This window comes from Eretmochelys imbricata, chromosome 2 (assembly GCF_965152235.1).
Source record: "Eretmochelys imbricata isolate rEreImb1 chromosome 2, rEreImb1.hap1, whole genome shotgun sequence".
NCBI classification, from domain to species: domain Eukaryota; kingdom Metazoa; phylum Chordata; order Testudines; family Cheloniidae; genus Eretmochelys; species Eretmochelys imbricata.
In genome coordinates, this window is record NC_135573.1 from 259,916,547 (window position 1) to 259,924,358 (window position 7,812).

The window sequence follows — 7,812 nt, forward strand, 5'->3', positions numbered from 1 at the left end:
CACCCCTGGTCCGCCCTGCCCCCATTCCACCCTTTTCCCCAAGCCCCTGCCCCTGCCCTGCCTCTTTCCGGCTTCCGCCCCTTCTCCCGAGCGACCCGGGAGCCAGCGGGACGGGCTGAGGCTGGGTCGCTTGCTGCTACTGGCACCAGGCCCCCCACTAACCCTCCAGGCCACCCTGGACCCTGCGGGGGCCCTCACAAAGCATGGGGCCTGGGGCGGTTGCCCCGGTTCGTCCTATGGGTGGGATGGCTCTGGCGGTAGGTGCCTAATACATTTGAGGATCGGGGCCCAAATCACCAACCTTTTCTCCCTGGCATAAACTGTGAGTGCATTTGTCAACCTTCCTCTCTCAAAGGGGCAGCTTCTGGTAGCTGGGGCAGCTGCTGAGCATGGCAATGGCTGCCGGGTGGGTTAAACAATCAGGAGAATGACTTCAGCTATGACAATGCAAAGGCCATAAATTAAACCAAAGGGTGTAGATTAGGATGTGCAAAATAAACTAGTGACACAGGCATAGCGGGTGAAGTAGAAGAATGTGATTGACCGGCTAGGTTTTGTGCAAACCAGCTAGCCAAGGTCAGGAGAAAATCTGTTTCTCAATGGGATTGAGATGCTACAGTGGCTCCCTGCTCAGGGGTGAATTCTTCTGGACACAACAGCCAATCCTTATGACAGACAAGAAAATGAAAAACGACAAGCTTTGCTGGTGCTCAGCCCATCACAAAGAAATCTTATACCGGGTCATACAGCTAGTCACCCTGTAGGAGAACTATAGAGAACTGCTATGTGAAACCAGGTCTGAATGAGGCCAGGTTCCAATATGGCAGCATCTAATCATCGAATCGTAGGACTGGAAGGGACCTCGAGAAGTCACCTAGTCCAGTCCCCTGCACTCATGGCAGGACTGAGTGTTCTCTAGACCAGTATTATCTAACTCAGGAGATTAATGCTCAGTAAAAGAAACCACAAAGCAGGTCCCTTATCAACACTTTTGCCTGCATTAATAATACAGCAGCATGCCCAAAGCCGCTCGACTGTAACTAGATAGGGCAGACCCCCTGCTATGGCTGAAGAGGTGTTGGCTCAGCTCGGGGAGAAATGGGTATGCGAAATTTCCTGGCTTCTGACTCTAACCACTAGGCTGACTGCTCACAGCCTGGGCTCTGACCTAGGGACCCACATGTTTTTATGACAACTGGTAAGTGCCAGGTCACAGGGGTGCGCCAGCCACATCCCTGTGCCTCAGTTGCTAGCTACAGGTAAGGCATTGGTATTGGGCGTGTGTGTGCTGGTGGGGAGGAGGCCTTCATATGTACACAGCTTGAGGATCCCTCTCTTAAGGATCAGGCATTAGTGTCTGGGTAAGCCAACTTCATGGCCAGTTTGAGTCGGCAAGAGCTGGGCCAAGTTGTTTTAGCACAGCCCAGCTGTGGGCCCATGAGGGCTATATTTTAGTTACACACCAGGCTGTATCTTGAAGTGTGATGAAAAGGGGCCAGTTGTGTGACGTGTAAACCCTTGTCTCAATGTGAAAATGCTGTTGGGTCAGACAGGAGGGCTTGCCCACAAAGCTAGGGGCAAAATTCACCCCATGGAGGGGCGGGGACAGCACAAGACTTGGGTCAGCCTGTTGTTCAGTCAGGTCAGCTGGGCACACCGTTACGCTGTCAAAAAAATCACCAGGCCCCTCTTACAGGCGTGATAAAAGTAAGATGAAAACTAAAATGCTCCATGTTAACAATACTAGCCCTATGTAACTGAGGGGTGGGTGGGTGTGAGTGAGAGAGATTTGAGAGCTTGACAGAAAGCGCTTGACCTTGAAGGACAGGGGGGGTGACTGGAGGAGCAACCGTTTCTTCACTTTGGATTTTTCAACACTTCGTGATCTGCCCAGTTGCATTTTATGATCTGCCCCAGGAGTCACAACCCACTGGTTGGCAGACAGACAGTGGTCTAGAAATTGTTTAAATTTTATTTAAGCCAGATGGGAGAAATGTGAATGTCCCGTGTCCCTCCCCACCCCCCCCCCCCGCCCACCCCGCCCCCGCTGAAGTATCTGCTGTATGCCAAGGCCAATGTTCTGTTGACATTTAGGCACTTTCTGTATTTACAAAAAGAACAGGAGGACTTGTGGCACCTTAGAGACTAACACATTTATTTGAGCATAAGCTTTCGTGAGCTACAGCTCACTTCATCGGATGCATACTGTGGAAAGTACAGAAGATGTTTTTATACACACAAACCATGAAAAAAATGGGTGATTATCACTGCAAAAGGTTTTCTCTCCCCCCACTCTCCTGCTGGTAATAGCTTATCTAAAGTGATCACTCTCCTTACAATGTGTATGATAATCAAGGTGGGATAATCAGCGGCACTGCTATGGGTACCCGCATGGCCCCACAGTATGCCAACATTTTTATGGCTGACTTAGAACAACGCTTCCTCAGCTCTTGTCCCCTAACGCCCCTACTCTACTTGCGCTATATTGATGACATCTTCATCATCTGGACCCATGGAAAAGAAGCCCTTGAGGAATTCCACCATGATTTCAACAATTTCCATCCCACCATCAACTTCAGCCTGGTCCAGTCCACAGAAGAGATCCACTTCCTGGACACTACAGTGCTAATAAACAATGGTCACATAAACACCACGCTATACTGGAAACCTACTGACCGCTATGCTTACCTACATGCCTCCAGCTTTCATACAGACCACACCACACAATCCATTGTCTACAGTCAAGCTCTACGATAAAACCACATTTGCTCCAACCCCTCAGACAGAGACAAACACCTACAAGATCTCTATCAAGCATTCTTACAACTACAATACCCACCTGCGGAAGTGAAGAAACAGTTTGATAGAGCTAGAAGAATTCCCAGAAGTCACCTACTACAGGACAGGCCTAACAAAGAAAATAACAGAACGCCACTAGCCGTCACCTTCAGCCCCCAACTAAAACCTCTCCAACGCATCATCAAGGATCTACAACCTATCCTGAAGGACGACCCATCACTCTCACAAATCTTGGGAGACAGGCCAGTCCTTGCCTACAGACAGCCCCCCAACCTGAAGTGAATACTCACGAACAACCACATACCACACAACAGAACCACTAACCCAGGAACCTATCCTTGCAACAAAACCCATTGCCAACTGTGTCCACATATCTATTCAGGCGACACCATCACAGGGCCTAATCACATCAGCCACACTATCAGAGGCTCGTTCACCTGCACATCCACCAATGTGATATATGCCATCATGTGCCAGCAATGCCCCTCTGCCATGTACATGGGCCAAACTGGACAGTCTCTACGTAAAAGAATAAATGGACACAAATCAGATGTCAAGAATTATAACATTCATAAACCAGTCGGAGAACACTTCAATCTCTCTGGTCACGCGATTACAGACATGAAAGTTGCGATATTACAACAGAAAAACTTCAAATCCAGACTCCAGCGAGAGACTGCTGAATTGGAATTCATTTGCAAATTGGATACAATTAACTTAGGTTTGAATAGAGACTGGGAGTGGCTAAGTCATTATGCAAGGTAACCTATTTCCCCTTGTTTTTTTCCAAACCCTCCCCCCCCCCCCCCCCAGACGTTCTTGTTAAACCCTGGATTTGTGCTGGAAATGGCCCACCTTCATTATCATACACATTGTAAGGAGAGGTTTTAGAGTAACAGCCGTGTTAGTCTGTATTCGCAAAAAGAAAAGGAGTACTTGTGGCACCTTAGAGACTAACCAATTTATTTGAGCATGAGCTTTCGTGAGCTACAGCTCACTTCATCGGATGCATACCGTGGAAACTGCAGCAGACATTATATACACAGAGACCATGAAACAATACCTCCTCCCACCCCACTCTCCTGCTGGTAATAGCTTATCTAAAGTGATCATCAAGTTGGGCCATTTCCAGCACAAATCCAGGTTCTCTCACCCTCCGCCCCCCCCCACACACAAACTCACTCTCCTGCTGGTAATAGGAGAGTGATCACTTTACATAAGCTATGACCAGCAGGAGAGTGGGGTGCGGGGGGGAGAGAAAACCTTTTGTAGTGATAATCACCCATTTTTTTCATGGTTTGCAAAAAGAAAAGGAGTCCTTGTGGCACCTTAGAGACTAACCAATTTATTTGAGCATGAGCTTTCGTGAGCTACAGCTCACTTCATCAGATGCATACCGTGGAAACTGCAGCAGACTTTATATATACACAGAGAATATGAAACAATACCTCCTCCCACCCCACTGTCCTGCTTGGTATGCATCTGATGAAGTGAGCTGTAGCTCACGAAAGCTCATGCTCAAATAAATTGGTTAGTCTCTAAGGTGCCACAAGGACTCCTTTTCTTTTTGCGAACACAGACTAACACGGCTGTTGCTCTGAAACCTGTAGTTAAGGTGAGCTATTATCAGCAGGAGAAAGAAAAAGTGTGTCGTGATACTCAAGATGGCTCATTGAGACAGTTGACAGAAAGGTGTGAGGATACTTAAGGTGGGGAAATAGGGTCAATGGCTGCTACTCTGAAACCTTTCTGTAGTTAGGCGCTCCAAATGTGGCTGCCTGCCTAGCTTTGTGTATTGCTCTCCGTATCTTCGCAGATTCTAGAACTGCTTACAAACACCCACCACAAGGTGGTAGCACCTCCCCACATGCAGGAACCACATTTCAGTGTTAAGTCTCTGTGAAAAACCCGTTTACATTGTTTAGGCTCTGATATGACGCTTCATGTCCCCCCAGCCCCCAATATTTTCATGTTGCTGGTGAAGAAGGGGCCAACAGCCATTCAAATCATAGACTAGTCTCTACCCCGATGAGTCGTACGGGTTGTTAACATAGTCAGGGGCAAGTTTTGCACTGATCCAGGGGTGACAGTTGATGCAAATGATATATTAAGGTAGTTTGCACATTTGCAAACAGTTATTCGTATAACCCTAAGCTTCTGCTTACGGTCAATAAACCCTGCCCTAAGCAGTGGCAGGGGTAGGACACAGAGGTGCACAAAACTTGGCATCTGTGGGGAGGGGTGCTAGAGAGTGTCTGGAAGTATTAGGTAGATTGTGGTGAAGAGGAAGACCATTGCTGGATATTTAGGGGGGGGCTGGCTGGGGAAGCCTGTTGGGGTGGCTGGGGCAATAATGGTGTCTGGGAGGCAGTGTCTTGGGGGAAGCAGGATGGGAGGCTGGGGGAACTGGGGATCCTGGTGGGGAGGGTGGCAGTCTCTTGGAGGAAGTTGGGTGAGGGGTGTCTGGTGGGAGTGGCTGGGAGGGGAGCTAGGGCTACAGCATGGTGTTGGGGTTGCCTAGGGCACTGTAGGATGCGCTTGAGGCCAGGGGTGCAGGAAAAGTACCTCTTCATCTTGTCCCAATGGCCACCAACGCTGCTTGCCACCCCTGCCCCTTCCGTATTTGGCTCCAGCAGGGAAGTTTTCTGTTCTGTGGGCACTACTGTGGCTTGGGTGTGTGTGTCACACAAGATGGCTTACACTTGGCAGCCCTGTGTAATAGGCCAAGGGTGGGAGAAGAGGGGAAAGACCAGGAAACTGAGGGAAAACTGCTCTTGGGAGAACGTTACCCCATAAAGCTCAAACTATTTATTATTGTCCATATGAAACTCCTGGTCCATATGAAACTGAGGGCACAGCTCCCCTCAACCTCTGTGGCCATTAGGGCCCACTCCCACAAACACTTGAGCACATGGGTAACCTGACTCATGTGAGCAGCCCTATAAAAATTAATGCAACAATTTACTTGAGTAAACTTTCATGTGTTGGGGTAGAGGGCTGTCTCACTTCGGGTCTACGTGGCCCTGGGTTCAACTCTCAGAGGAGCTCTTAAGAACAGATGGAGATGGAACGGCCATCAATAAATTTAGGCTGGAAACCTGAAGGTTTATAACCATCAGAAGAGTGAGGTTCTGGAGCAGCCTCTCAATTGCAGTAGCGAGGGCAAGACACCAAACCAGTTTTAAAAAGGAGCTGGATCAGCGTATGAATGGGATTATCTGAGGATGCTGTTTGCAGTGGCATTAGTCTTGACCCAGTAGGTTTTTTCCACTCCCACGTGTGCAGCTAGGTGTCTGCCATATGGCCCCGATCCTGCTGTGGTGCCCCACCGATGGCACACAGTTGCATTGACTTCAACTGCAGGCAGGGGGCTTTTGTAGGAAACTCTTGTCTACAGTGAAGAGGTCATAGCTGTAAATCTTTATTTCCCTGCCTTAACATTGATCCATAGTCGAAAATATACGTCTAGCTTATTTAATTTTCCATCTGAAGATATAAATATTACTAGGCCGCACCAGCCATTGTTATTTTTATTTTATGTGCTTACATCTGCAGTATAAAGAAACCACAAATCCGTTTCCAGGTGCTCACATTAAGCGATGAGAATTTTAGACAAAGGATCAAAAGGATGCTCTTTTACAAGAAGAGCTGACGCAGTGCCCAGGGCAGACATAGCATAAGGGGATGGCCCCTTACAGAGAACATTAGGGTTGCTGGAACTGAAAGGTAAGATTGCAATTAACAAAGAGATGATCTGAATTACTTGGTTGGGAGGGAGTCTAGCCAGGTACTCTCTAGTCTTAGTGAGGGAACTAGAGATATAGGGCTTGAACCCTTTGGAAAGGCTCCCTTTGATCTGAATGGGCTGTGGGTCAGGGCCGTATTGTGATGATGCCTTCCAACAAGCGTTAACACACGCTTTGCAGTTCTAGATCACGGGATTAAATGCAAAGCACTTGGCAAAGGCCCAAATCCTGAGACGTGGACTTTGCAGTGAAGAGTGAGAGATGTCTGGGACAAGAAGTTCCACCATGAGGATCCACAGAGAAATAGGGTGACCAGATGTCCCATTTTTAAAGGGACAGTCCCATATTTAAGCCTTCCTGCAGGTGTCCTGACTTTTTCTTAAAAACAGGCAAATTGTCCCGTATTTTCTGTCTCCCCCCCCCACTCCTGCTGCTGGCCAGATCCTTGCTTGCCAGCCGCCCTCCCACCAGCGTCGAGTGGGGGGGCGGTCCAGTGGCCGGCGATGGGGGAGGATCTGCAAGGTTGGCGGTGGGGCAAAGATGCAGCATGTGGGTCCGGCCGCTCCCCCTGCTGGTCCTTCAGTGCAGCCCCTGCTGCATGCCAGCTCACAGCCAGCAAGACCCAGCCCCCCAGTCCATTTCTGGCCAGCACTGGTGGTTGGTGAGTGCGGGCAGGTGCCAGGTAGTGACCAGTTACATGTCACCTCTGCTGCCCACCAGTCAGCCCTTTATGCGTTCCCCCTCTCGCTGTCCTCTCCCTGCTTTGCCCCTTCACCCACGCCAACCCTGCTGCTCCTCCCTATCCCCCCCGCGAGGTGCATCCTGCTCCCAGCGCTGGGCAGAGAACCAGCCCCTGGTGGGACTGCTCAGCTCACCAGCAGCCTGGCCAGCAGGCTCCTTCCTTCCCCCACTGCCTCTGGCTGGGCTGACGCCCCAGGAAAACCTAAGACCCTCTGGCCTGGGGCGCTGGCCAGAAGGAGCCAAACCCTGCATATGCCAAAGCCCCGCACAGCGCTGGCATGGGGAAGCTTCTCTGCCCTTCAGCTAAGCTCTGGAGTGGGGGGAAGCGATTTCCAGCCTGTTCACGCCTTGACCTGCAGGCTCCACAGCAGCCCCCCCAGGCAGGGGCTGACCACCATCTTCATCTCCTACCCCCCCGCCTGCCCCCAGGGAGCGCCGGGCTGCTCCCTCCCCTAGGCACCCTCCCCTGCTGAGCCACCTCCCTGGCTGAGTTCGCTGAATCCACTGGGCCCTGGTGCACAATGCA